Here is a 13,664-nt window from a genome sequence, read left to right as displayed (position 1 = left end):
TGCGTGTGCGAAATACAGCAAAGGTTACACGCGCGCAATATTTCAAACAGGAAAGTCATATGCCGGCTACATTTTAAAGTGTTAAGTTTATTTATGGGCAACGGAAATTCTAAATACAACTGCTCGACAGAAACTGCTTCCCTGGAAATATGGCTGGGGCTTGGCAATGTCAAAGAAGTCTGCTACCTCTTCTCGTAAACCATTGTTACTTGGAGTGCGTGGTATCTTATCTCCTCCAGACCACGTCTCTTGCACCTCAGACGCTGTCTTCTGAAGTACGGTACGATCGTGGAAGCCAGGCTGACCACGGTATACAGCAAACCATTCCCATCCTAAATGTGCCCGCAGCGAACCACTTAGTCATCCAGAAAAGGTAAGACCAAATATGTCCTGTGATATTTAAACGTCAGACTTTTAAAGTGGCCGTCCCTGTCTCAGCGTAAGTAATTGAGTGGTGACTAAAAATGCTAGACCTATTCTCAGAAAGTAAAATAACGTTTTGTGCATGATCATCAATAATACTATAGAGGCCAACCAAATTTCTTTTGACGTTTTCTGAACATTATTACGGCCATAAGTTATATTAAAGGCTGCAAATTCTAGAAGACATTTTAGCGTTTACTTTCTTGGAAGTTGATTAATCTAGATTAGGCGACGATGTTATGTGAAACTTTGTTAGGTACATGCTTTCTTTATGTGGTGCGGGCAAATTTGTGCGCTGTGAAATGACTGCACATGGTGCTAGTTAGCATGACTGTATGGTTATATGGTCATGTCATGTTGTTATGACTGCCTAAACGCCCATACTCTCATGCACGCAGGAGAAAAAAAGAACTATCGAGAGCTCTAACTTTAACTTACTTTAATGCGTCTAGTGCGGGTGCAGACCGTATTATAATAGCCGGAGCATATTACTGCCGGAGTTGCTACCAGCCGGAGTTATTATAGACGGAGTTATTACCACTACTGCCTCTTCATAGCAAGTAAAAGCCTGGGATATGGGGTGCAATTATATATGCAAGACATGCGAGCAGGCTAGTTGGTAATTAAGAACTACACAACTACACTTTACTAAAAAAGCGTCGTTGTTTTTACTGGGATTTTCTCGGCAGCATCGGCTGCAAATTATTACCCGTACAAATTTTTCTCACAATTTATTTCACGTTTCACTGCACATCTCTGCAATAACGCGCCATCATATTTGCAGTGCTTTTGCATAAAAATACGTACGCATGTATTTTCATTTCATGTCACCGGGAAAACACGCCATTACATTTACAACGATGTATCGTAAAAAATACAGAAGGTTGTAGTTTTAATCCATGAAACGGGCATAACAGGCCATCATATTTACAACAATTTCACGTAACAAATATTGGCTCCTGTAGTATCATTGCGCGGCACCACAGCAACGTGCCATGATATTTTATTATAACCTCCAACATTTATTAGTCATCATCATTTGAATATCCGTTCCCTGTAAAAGTGTCCTTCACTACCCTTGCTGCAGAGTCATCCTGCTTACTAGAAACAAGTTACTATATTGTTTAATAGTTGTACATTGTATGTTAAGCAAAACAAATTGAAATAGAAACGCTCTGAAAGAGGTGGCTGCCAATAAAACCGATGGAACAGCTGATGTCAACATCAAAGTATGGTAGCCCTCATTTGAAGTATATTGAAAGTCCCTGTATACCTAAATGAATACGGAAACAGTCTAAGCAAATAAACGAGGCAAAATGATAGAAAGAATAACGAACATGTGTAATAGTCTGGTGTTAGGCTACAGTGTACCGCTGTACAAGAAGTGGGTCTCCAAACAAACCAAGCAGGTTATCTGCAATGTCCACGCTGGAGTAAGGCGCCGTCAGCCCGACCTGTCGACGAATTCTGTGTGCCGGACTGTCGCCGAGCTCACCGGAGTGAGTATGTGAACGGTAACTCGATCGAATCAAGGCTGAAGCTCTGCAGGCCCCACTCTCCTCTCCAAAGCTTAAGAAACTGGATTTCTCGGGCGAAGCTGGGAAGCGCATGACCGCCAAGACGAGGCTGCTGCGTTACGAGACGTTTGCGTTGGCAGCATTGCCGCGCACAGTGCACAGCTATTTCATGCGCAATGAACTGCCTACGTCCGAGAAGCTACGCAACGAGGTGATCAGCGACCCTGACATGGACATGCCGACGATCAGCACTCGCACGATGCAACGAATGCTGAACGACTTGGGGTTCGTCTTCCGAAAGAGAAAAAGGAATTCCGCATTGCTCGAAAGAGACGACATCGTTGCTTGGCGTCGAAAGTATCTCCGAACAATCCGAGAAATGCGGAGGCAGCAGCGGTAAGTTCTTGCGTTCTATTAATTTCTGCAAACTTTCGTTGCGCGTGCTTGTTGGTAAAAGTGTAGACGCGAATGGTGAGCATGCGCGTGTACCTAACGGCGAGCGAAAACTAGAGGTATGCTTTGCATCAGTGATCGCCAAACGTGTGCTGTTTACGCGAGTGATCGAAAGCCTTACATAATCCTAACTTAAGTCGCAGCGAAATTCCCCAGTAAAATAAGATAGCTGTTCATGTTTGCGCTTGTACGGTGGAAAATAGTATCAGCCGAGGATGCGATGATCTCTGCCGAAGATGTAACTGAGCGTTTCGCTATTGCAGAATTTCCCGTCACATTGTTTGGGAAGATTTACTGCCTTTTTTTCCGCGTAGGAGCAAGGTATCTAAATGACTTGAAGAAAAGAATAGCTATTTTTATTCAGCGAATATGCTGGGCACATAATTAAGGACGTGGTTTCATTAGCTCTTATGAGCAGCCTGAAACATGTTTTGTGAACATTCAGTTCAGTCTTTCTCAGGGGAAGTTGTGCCTGCTCATCTTTGTTATATGAATTCACGTGGGTTTTGTCAGTGGATTCTTAGCGCTGTAACAGAGGCATAACCTTGAATCAAGGCCGCTGGTTTATTAATGGGCTGTTGCCAGTAAAGGTAAGGTCTTCCCTAAACGACTGATTTCTTTTCTTTTACAGGACCATATACTACCTTGATGAGACCCTGGGTAAACGCTGGCCACACTAAGGACACCGTATGGACAGACACCTACATTAAATACACGGGCCTTGAGAATTTTCGCGTATGGCTGTCACGCAATACAAGATATGAACTGTTTTTATGCATGCTTTATTTTTTTTTCTACCAATAACAATTGGTACTATGGACAATACCTGTTACATACTGCATGCACAGGGATGAAAAAAAAAAAAACATCGACGGCCATCACACTACATGAAGGTGCTTGACCAGCGAAGCTCGATAAAAGAATCTGTATCAGTCTCTATTCAATTAGGCGTAAGCTCTCTTAAAATCTTTTTAATTCAGTGACATGGTACTTGCGTATTTTAGCTGCGGTGTGTGCTTGGCGACATTCGTCATCTTGCATAGTTTGCGTAGCTATTATATTGTCACGGGGTCGTGACGTTGACGAAGGCAGCAGTCGGCCGGTAAACGGAAAGTCAGATTACAGTAATACACACTGGCACTGATAGCGGCATAGGCACCGACTACGGGGGTACTCCGAGGCTCGAGCCCCCTCCGGAATTTTCCGGAGGGGGCCCTTTCGTGAAGATATTCACGTATACCTCTTGTACTCCATGATTACGCAATGCCTCTATGACTGCTGGTATCCCTACTGAATCAAATGCCTTTTCATATTTTATGAAAGCCATATAGAGAGGTTGATTGTACTCCCCAGATTTCTCGATTACCTGATTGATGACATGGATATGATCCATCAATAGCCTGGCAAGCGAACAAGAATTCAGGATCGCCAGTCAGCCTCTGTAAAGTAGTACGTTTATCTAGGTCAATAACTCACAGAGGACCCTGATCACAAGAAAGAAATTTACAGAACAATAAAATTGGGTTGGAGTGCCTACGGCAGGCATTGCAAATCCTGACTGAGAGCTTACCACTGTCGTTAAAAATAAAAGTGTACCATCATTGCATTCTACCGGTTCTAACATATAGGGCAGAAAATTGGAGGTTAACAAAGAAGCTCGTGAACAAGTTAAGGGCCGCACAAAGAGCGATGGAACGAAAAATCTTAGGACTAACGTTAAGAAACAGTAAGAGAGCGCTGTCGATGTCGGCAGAAACAAGAGAAAAGAAGCGCAGTCGATGTCGGCAGAAAACCAGAAGGGATGATGAAGTTAGGAAATTTGCAGGCGCAAGTTGGAATACGCTAGCGCAAGACAGGGGTAATTGGAGATCGCACGACTTCGGTTGCAGTGGACATAAAATATAGGCTGATGATGATGATGATGATGATGATGATATAAAAGGACAACGTTTAGAATTTTTTTAAAGAGAAGGAGGTAGCCAACTAAATGGATAGCCTATACCTAGAGAATGAATATGTTGATGTATGTTCACCTTACTTCAAATTACTTTGCGTGCTTTTTTGACCGTGAAAGAAACCTGTAGACTTCAGTGACCCCTTCGGCAGAGTCTTCTATCAACGGCGTGTGAAAAGCACGCGAGTGATGTGTGTCTAAATATTGATTCTCTTTCCAGTAGGCAATGCTAACAACTGGCTACAAAATAAATAAAAAAAGCTCTTCTAATTATTTACAACATTTACGCATTAGGGATGGAAACATCGCCTCTTGCATGCAGAGGTCATAATAATACGGGGTGTTTCAGCAAACACTTTCAAAAAATTTTTAAAGGTTGCCTGTGGTAGATAGCACAATTATATTTCATGAGCTGGTCTACAGAGAAGAGGTGGACATTACTTGCACAAAAAATTGAAATGCATAATCGACTAATTAAAAAAATTACCAATTAGGTTTTTAACTTTAACTTATGGCCCGTGTAGCAATTTAGAAATTCTAGCCGTGGAATTCGCAAGGCGGATGCACTAGGAAGTAATTCTCAGGATGGCACCAGTTTTGAGATATTAATTCCCGAACATTGTGGAGAAATGCATTGGCGTTCCAGTTACTTTTGCGCTTACCCTCCGTGGTTGTTTAATAGTGGCTATGGTGTTGGATTGCTAAGCATGAGGTCGCGGGATCAAATCACGGCCACGGTGGCTGTATTTGGATGGGGCGAAATGCTAGAACACCCTTATACTTAGATTTAGGTGCACGTTAAGGAACCCCAGGTGGTCTAAATTATTCCAGAGTCCTCCATTACGGCGTGCCTCATAATCAGATCGTGGCTTTGGCACGTAAAATCCCATAATTTGTTCTTTTCGTACTTTTGTGCTTTGATGCATAACACGACGTTTTGTTGAGAACCGTGACTGGCACGCCAATATATTTCTCCACAAAGTTAGAGAATTAATATCTCGACACTGGTGTCAGTCTGAGAATTAGTTAAAAGTGGATCTGCGCTCCACGGCTAGAATTTGTAAATTGCAACATGGGCCATAAGGTAATTAGCTAAAAACCTAATTGGTTAATTTTGTTCATTAGTCGATTATGCATTTCAATTTTTTGTGAAAGTAATGCCCGTCTCTTCGAGTAGACGAGCTCATGAGCTAGAATGTACTATCTGCCACAGGCCACCTTTAAAAACTTTGGAAACTGTTCGCTGAAACACCTTGTGTATAGAATTCACTCATTAACCGAAATGATGCCAAGCCGGATTCACTCAAAATCAGAATAAATAGAAGTCTAGAAGGCATGCGCAGCAGCGCTTATACTCGGACTCAAAGTACTAAAAAAAATAAAAAAGAGTGCAGTTTGGCCGGGAAGGCGAAGCAGTATTAGTGACAGTGAAGTAGAAGACAATTATACGAAGGAAGATTCTTACCGTGTAAATCCGTGTAAGCCTCGCACCCGTGTAAGCTCCGCACCCATAACTTGACAGCCAATATTTAAAAAAAAAACACATCCAACCGAGAAGCAATCGTGTTCCGTGCGCTGATTCTGATCGGGCTCAACAGCGAATTGTCGCGGGCAGCGTACTTTCGCGCATTGCTACTGGATGTCGAGATTAGGCGATCGCGGAGGTTTACGGCGAATTTCATACTGGTAGTTGGAAAAATGAGGTCAAATGGCCCGGTCCCATGAAAGGCTCGTCAAAATCGTGACAGAAAAGTTTGGCCCTTACACGAGTCTATATACGTTAGTTATAGTGCACATATAAATTGTAGTAAATATTCACCTAAAATTAAAATAGAAAGCATAGTGGACATAGTAAGCACGGAACATGTAAACCTGTAAATACCTCACTGGATGAGCTCGAGCACTCGCCTTCACAAAGCAAGCATTGTGAAGAACGTCGGCAGCGGAGGCGAACGGTTCGTACAGCCGCGCGATTCACCGCAACTCCGAAAATTAGATTCATCATTATCTGCCTATCTTTATGTCCACTACTGACGGCCTTTGTGACTGATCTGCGATGACCTCTGTCTCTTAACTCTGCAACACTATGGGCGCAGAACGACAGCCCGGCAAGGAAGACGGCACGCATGAAGTTAGCAGCCATCCCTGGCCACCCTTTATCATTGCACCCACCAATGATTACCAACAATTAGATATGGCACGCGGGTCCTATAAGCGTCAGTCGCGCACAGCCACTCACAGCTGCGGCAGGGCTAGAGGAGAAGATGCGTGCTCTCCTTCCCATTCGTGTTTGATTACGTGACCTACAACTAACCCGAATATTTAGCGCGTGAGAAATCATGCCCATCAAGCCGCAATCCTTTTCGGCTCACTGTTAAGTGCTTTTTCCCGCACCCACAGGGTATGGATCGCTCATGTATATGGCTTTTGGATTTAATGCGGAACATCATGGCAATGACAACAGCGACAATTTGCCTGAATGGATGGATGGATGAATAACTTTATTAGTGTCCTTTAGGGCGCGTGCTAGCGCGCAGCTTTCTAGCTTTATTGCATTCGCCATAAAGCTAGAAATAGAAAATTGTTAGCAGTGGTTATATATATAAAAATCAGAAGCACAACTTCGCGGTCATCATAGGTTTATGTACCCAACAGTTTCGGTCGGTGGACCGATCCCTTGACAAAGGTCGGTCCACCGACCGAAACTGTTGGGTTAGTAAACCTAAGATAACCGCGAAGTAGTGCTTCGGATTGTTCTAAATACGCTTGGCCCGTTGCAATATATATATATTCCGGCCTGGCCCCAGCCCCCCCCCCCCCCCCCCCCCGGAAAAATGAAAGCTTTCCGCCTATGGATAGCGGCGAGTACAGCATCGACCGTGGAAACGCTGATCATCGTTGGGACGCGCCGTCTTTGATACATCGCGCATCGAACTTTCCAGCCTTATCACTGGTGGTCGCGCAAACTCTGAAATAAGCTTGACTGTTCGTGTCTTGCGCGTCATCTTAACACAACGATCTACTACAATTGTGAAGCTTCTCGAACCCTGAGGCGCAGTCTGCGCCGATCATTGCTGAAAGTCTTTCTGGGCGTAAACCGAATACAGCAAAACTGAAACAAGACACGCTCCCCCCCCCCCCCCCCCCCCCGTGGCAGGATTATGCCGCAACCGGCCTACCAGGGCTTAATACTGTAAACGTTAACATTCGATCACGTGTGGCGCGTACCCGTATATTTTGGGCTGCCACACTTTTTGTTGACTGAACACGGCACCTAAGCTTCGCTGTTATAGAGGCTGAATAATGCTGGGAAAACCTTCTGAACAGCGAAAAATATTCTGTGTACCAGTATATATACAGCACAGTAATTAACTGCATGTATGCACACTCATCAAAGGTTAACTCTGACGTTCCCATTTTGCATGCATACGTTTTGCTAAACACACTAGCGCTGCGAGCTAGCGAAAACCGAAACTGGAACTGAATTCGGCTGCAAGCTGCGGGACTACTTGCGTAGTAACACAAATGTGCGGAAGCCCCGCCTTCGTAGCCTTCGCTCCAATGTCAAGAAAAGCTGTCACCGAGTATAGTCATCGTGTGCGGAGCGTTGATGTTTGCTTGTGCGCGTGTGACACCATGCTTGTTAATTTCGTTAGTTTGTCTATGTTTACAAGTTAATACGTCGGATAAAACTACTATCTTTACTTTGTATAGCTGTCCACTAATTTGCTATCGCAATCGATGCTTCGCCTTTCTGGCGAAACTGCGACTTTTTTTTAAGGGCTACGAAATTTACTGGAATTACACCGCTACAACTAAATCCTCTCCCAAAGTGGACATTCTTTGCCAAAAAATAGAATCTTTATACCTCACATTCACTTTCGTGGAATGTAATGACATTTTTCCCATTTAGAAAGAATGGGTTTTAATAGGGTGTTCGGTAGCACCGGTTCTAAGTGGCGTGTTTTTGGAGAAATGTGATAGAGCATTGAATGGATAATTAAAGGACTCGACAGTCATAACGGGATTCAGATACGTTGATGATTTTTTATTTGTTAATTGTTGTGATCTACAAATTTTCCAGCCGCAAGCCGCGCAGGTACTAGACATAATTCCGCAATGCCTCAGTCCACTTTTCTTGACAAACGAGATGCCAGAAAACGACTCCATTCGCTTTTTTGATGTTAGGATTGTTTTCTCAGCGGGCCACAATTGCTGGCTACATGAGCCTCGTGCGCAGAAGCCACTCCCTCCATTCACATCTGCTCATAGTAGAATAGCGAAAAAAATTTTTTAAAATAGCCCAGCTTGCATTGGAGGTGCAATCCTAAAGAGACAGCGGGGCTGATGGGCACCTAGCTAGACCTGGCTTTTGGGCTAAGCTAAGCATTACTCAGTGGATAGATAGATAAATAACTTTATTAAAGACCGAGAGAGGAGATCCGGGTTTTACCCCGACCCCCCTGCGGGCCGCTCCCACGTTGGGACAGGCAGGGAGTACCTGGCCGCGGCATCGTGGGCCCCTTGGATTGCCCGAAACTGGCGGTGACGATCCGTGCTTTTGATGGCGGAATAAAAGCCTTCTCTTGAGTTCATTTTTGCCTTGAGTTCCTTGGGTATGTGAGGGCAGTCCCACATCATGTGTTCAAATGTACACACACACCCACAGTCCGGGCAGTCAGGAGATATATCCATATATACCGAAACGCTAGCTGGACAGGGGTAAACCCCTGTTTGTAGCAGTCTGAGCGTAATTTCTTGTCCCCTGGTGAGATGCGAATGGGGTGGAGGAAAGACCCTACGACCCAAGCGATAATGTGAAGTGACTTCGTTGAATGTCGCTAGAATGTCCCGCGACCCTCGATCAGCCGCATCCGCATCCAGAGGCTTGGCCCCGGGCGGGGCGGAGCGGTCCAACGACCCAGGGCCGTGAAGCCCCGCGCGGAAGGCAAGTGCTCGCGCCCGGGCGTGGGCCAATTCCTTGGAGTTGGTGATGCCGCCGATCGTGGAGCCCATATGGGCCGGGAACCAAATAATCTCGTGTGGAGCGACGTTCCTATCTATGAGAATCCTAGCAACAAGCGGGGAGACCCTCCCAGAAGCAAAGGCTCTAACCGCCGAACGTGAATCCGAATAGATATGATAACGGGTGGAGTCCAAACGTCCTAGTGCGATGGATACTTGCTCAGCTATTGCCGGGGAAGCTGCCTCGACAGAGCATGCCGACATTAATGTACCTCGCTCAGAGACCGCAACGGCCACATAACGATTCCTATCTGCGCGCTGCGTCCGTGAAGGTCGACGATCCCGAGTTTAATTGTACTTGCTCCAAGATTTTCTTGGCTCTAGCCCTACGCCTTGCGATGTTAAATTGAGGGTGCATATTCCTAGGAATAGGTTTAACCACGAGCACCTGTCCAATGGCGGAGTCAAGAGAGGTCATCCGCTCCTCCTGTAGTATTGTAGGAATTCCGGCACGCGCCAACATCTCCCGACCCGCCCTGGTGACCGACAGGCGAGAAATCTGCGCAGTACGTTGAGCCTCTATAATTTCATCCAGCGTGTTGTGAATTCCTAATGCTAACAGCCCCTCCGTGCTAGTTTTGATTGGAAGGCCGAGCGCCCTTTTAACCGTTTTACGGATCAGTACATTCAGCTTGTCCCTTTCAGCAGCGAGCCAATTATGTAAAGACGCAACATAATGAACATGGCTCATGAGGAAGGCATGAAAGAGGCGAAGAAGATTGCCCTCCCTCATGCCTCCTCTCCTGTTAGAAACTCTGATAATGAGGCGAAGCGTAGCAGCAGTATGTTGCTCTGATCTACGTAGAGTTTCTGTGTTATGTCCGTTCGCTGAGATGAGCAGACCCAATATTCGGATACAGGTAACCTTGGGAATTGTATCCCCACTAGCAGTCAATAATGTGACATCCACCTCCTCCGGGGGGACCCAGTCCTTGGGTCGCCGTCCCTTTCTGGTGGGCTTGTATATTAATAGCTCCGATTTACTACTTGAAAGCTTTAAGGACATACGACTGATGTTCCTTTCGACCGTGTTGACCGCCTCCTGCAATCTGTCCTCAAGGTGGCCTACGGCACCACCGCGCACCCAAACCGTGATGTCATCCGCGTAGAGCGCACTTTCCAATCCCTCGAGTTCGCCCAGTTCCCGAGCAAGGCGAGCCATTCCAATATTGAAAAGAAGCGGGGAGACGACTGCCCCCTGAGGGGTTCCATGCGAACTTAATTCGTAGCTTTCCGACTTCAGCTCCCCCAACCTAAGAGTGGCTGTTCGCTCACTGAGAAAAGCCGCAGCAAAATGCTAAAACCGCGCACCCAGGTTCATGTCGTTTATGGATTGCAATATGTGGGTATGCGATATGTGGTCAAATGCCTTAGCCAGATCGAGAGCAAGTATAGCCCTGGCATCGCGAGTGCTATCGTCAAAGATGTGAGATTTAAGCAGAAGCATCGCATCCTGCGTTGAGAGATGCGGACGGAAACCCACCATATTCGGAGGGAGGAGACCCTCGTCTTCGATAAACGCAGATAATCTGTTATTGACAACGTGCTCATACACCTTTCCAACACAGGATGTAAGTGAGATGGGGCGGAGGCTGTCAACGCTGGGCTTTTTGCCCGGCTTAGGGATGAGGACCACCTCCGCATGTCTCCATTCCTCGGGGAAAGTGCCATTGGCCCAGTGGTGGTCAAAAAGGTCGGTGAGAAAGTCAATCGAAGCGTCATCAAGGTTTCTCAGTGTAGTGTTAGTTATCTGGTCAGTCCCGGGTGCCGACCTGCCATTGAGATCCACTAGCGCCATTCGAACTTCAGCTGTGGTAATATTTTCATCAAGCTTGGATTGCGTCCGCCTGTTATAGAGGAGGGGCCGCGAAGGGGGGGCATCCACTCTTCTAAGCGGCAAATATTTGCCTGCAAGCATGTTGCAAACTTCCTTTTCTGAGCTGTCTCTGAGAGCCGCGCTGACTATACGGTCAACCACCCTGTGCTGACTGCTCTTGCTTTTTTCGGGTCCCATCAGATGTTTAAGTAAGTTCCATTTCCCCCAACACGCATTTGCCCATCTACCATGTTGCACGTCTCCTCCCATCGCGCTCTCTCCAGTTGCACGGAGTAAGTCTCGATCTCCCGGTTAATTTCAGCGACCCTTCGCCTTAACCGCCTATTGAGCTTGTTCTGTTTCCAGCGCTCTTTAAGGCCATTTCTGGCCTCAAAGAGGTGGGCAAGTTTGCTATGCATGCTCCCGATCTCTGGCGGCGTCTCTACGACCTTTGTGGCCCTCTTAACGTCCCTGGATAAGTTTTGTTTCCAATCCGCAAAATTCTCCCAGCAGCCCCCGTCTTTACGAATATCGCGGAAAAGATCCCAGTCTATCATAGCGTGTTTCCTGCTGCCAGCGACAGTTGCCAAGAGCGTAGTTTCGAGTATATAATGGTCACTACCTAAGTCTTCATATAAATTAGTCCACTCGCAGTGATCCTGAAAATTTGTAAAAGTTAAATCAGGTGTGGTGTCCCTACAAACTGAGTTGCCAGTTCGCGACGGATAACGGGGATCAGTCAACATAACCATGCCTAAGTCGTGCGTGCTCTTGTAAAGTGAGTCACCCTTCCTTGTAGTTTTTCGATACCCCCACGCAGTGTGTGGCGCGTTGAAATCGCCACACACCAAAAGTGGAATGCCACCGTTGTTCGCAAGCCTCATAGCCTTTGAAATAAGTGCGTAAAAACGGTCTTGCGAACGTTTTGGGGAACTGTAAACATGTAAAATTAGCAACCCCTTGAGCAGTCGCCTCCCCGGGAGAAGTTCAATGCACTGATATTCCGATTTAAATCGCTTGTCGAGATCGTGATGTACAAGAGCCGAAATTTGCTTTGAAACGCATACCGCTATCCCCCTGCCGTCATCCTGTCTGTGGCAGAAAGTCTCATACCCAGACAGGGTAATCCCCTCTAGGAGAGTCTCCTGCAGCAAGAGGACATGCGGCTTGTCTTCTCTAGCTCTAATAAACTGGCACAACGCCGCCTTTTTTCTTTGAAACCCCCAGCAGTTCCACTGCCACACGCGGAGTGCCGGGTGCTGCTTATTTCGCCCCGCCATTTTTACTGCCAGATTTTGAGTTTCAGTCTGCCCCGACCATAGGCTGTGGCGAAGGAAGAAGCGGCGTCCAGCCTTCCTCATTTGGTGTAATAACTCGGACCTCATCGGCCCTAGCCTCCAATGTTCTAAGTCGCTTACCGTGATCAGCGCTATGCTTCTTGAGCTCGCCTACATCTACTCGAAGCTGTTGGAGTATGCTCGTGATCTCAATTAGCGACTTTTCCATGGTCTCTCGAAACGATTCGAAACCATCCCTGTCTGAAACCGCTACATCAACCACCGCTTTGCGTTTACGACCTACCGGTCCTTCCGAAGTCTCCATAGCAACAGGAGCCGGCTTATTAGGTGCCTCCAAAGCTTTCCTGAGCGTTCCGATCTCCTCTTTAAGTGCCATTACCATCTCTTTTAGAAGAGAATTCTCCTCTCTGATCTGTTTAAGTTCCACACTGCCCGGCTGCCCTGTAGGACTACCCCCACTTACCTGCGGTGCTTTCACGCCACCAGCCTTCTGCGCCCATGTTGCTTGCGGCGGGAGATGACCAGGTCCTGAGGTGGATCGTGACCCAGGATCAGCCGACTCCGAGCGAGGAGTAGCGCCCTGGCTCCGCCGTTGGTCTCCCCGCTCCTCGATGGCAGGAAAATCTTGAAATCTCCCGGGAGATTGTCGTTCCCGTCTTGACTCTTCAATCCGTTCTCTTCGTCGCTGTCGCACGAGGAAAGGAGTCTGATAACGCTGTGTACAAGTTCGATCCCCCGTCGGGTGACCCTTTCCGCATAGCTTGCACTTCGCTTTACACTCGTGTGAGTCTGTGGGATTTTCCACCCCGCATCCACGACAGATTTTCTTCTCCGGCGTCGGACATACATCGGCTCGATGACCTACTTTTGCGCATATGTAGCACACATCCACCTGTCGCCTATACAGGTAGCACTTCAGAAGAACACGTCTAAACTTGATGTAATTCGGAACTTCACAGCCTTCAAAGACGATGACCACGTTGCCAGAGTCCTTCATGCGCTTGGCTTGCATGGCTGTCGGATCCCTAGAATGCACTATCATAGTGTTGAGTTCCTTCTCGGTGATTTCCCGGTCCACGTTCCGAATGACACCCTTGCAGTAGCCGTCACCCGCGGAGTAGTAGGCGTTGACGTTGTACACTTTCTCTCCAACCTTGATTTGCTTGATGCACACGTAA

General features: G+C 46.8%; 1 protein-coding gene across 1 annotated transcript in view; it reads left to right on the top strand.

Moving 5' to 3' along the window:
* The first annotated feature begins 280 nt into the window (after positions 1 to 280).
* Positions 281 to 13,664, top strand: part of LOC119450774 (uncharacterized) — a 95,914-nt gene continuing 82,530 nt past the window's right edge. The window contains exon 1 of the mRNA XM_037714278.2: positions 281 to 373. The gene's annotated coding sequence lies outside the window, so the exon portion shown is untranslated. The remainder of the gene's footprint in view (positions 374 to 13,664) is intronic.

The sequence above is a fragment of the Dermacentor silvarum genome, chromosome 4, assembly GCF_013339745.2.
Source record: "Dermacentor silvarum isolate Dsil-2018 chromosome 4, BIME_Dsil_1.4, whole genome shotgun sequence".
NCBI lineage: Eukaryota > Metazoa > Arthropoda > Arachnida > Ixodida > Ixodidae > Dermacentor > Dermacentor silvarum.
This window is presented reverse-complemented; position numbering and strand designations above follow the sequence as displayed.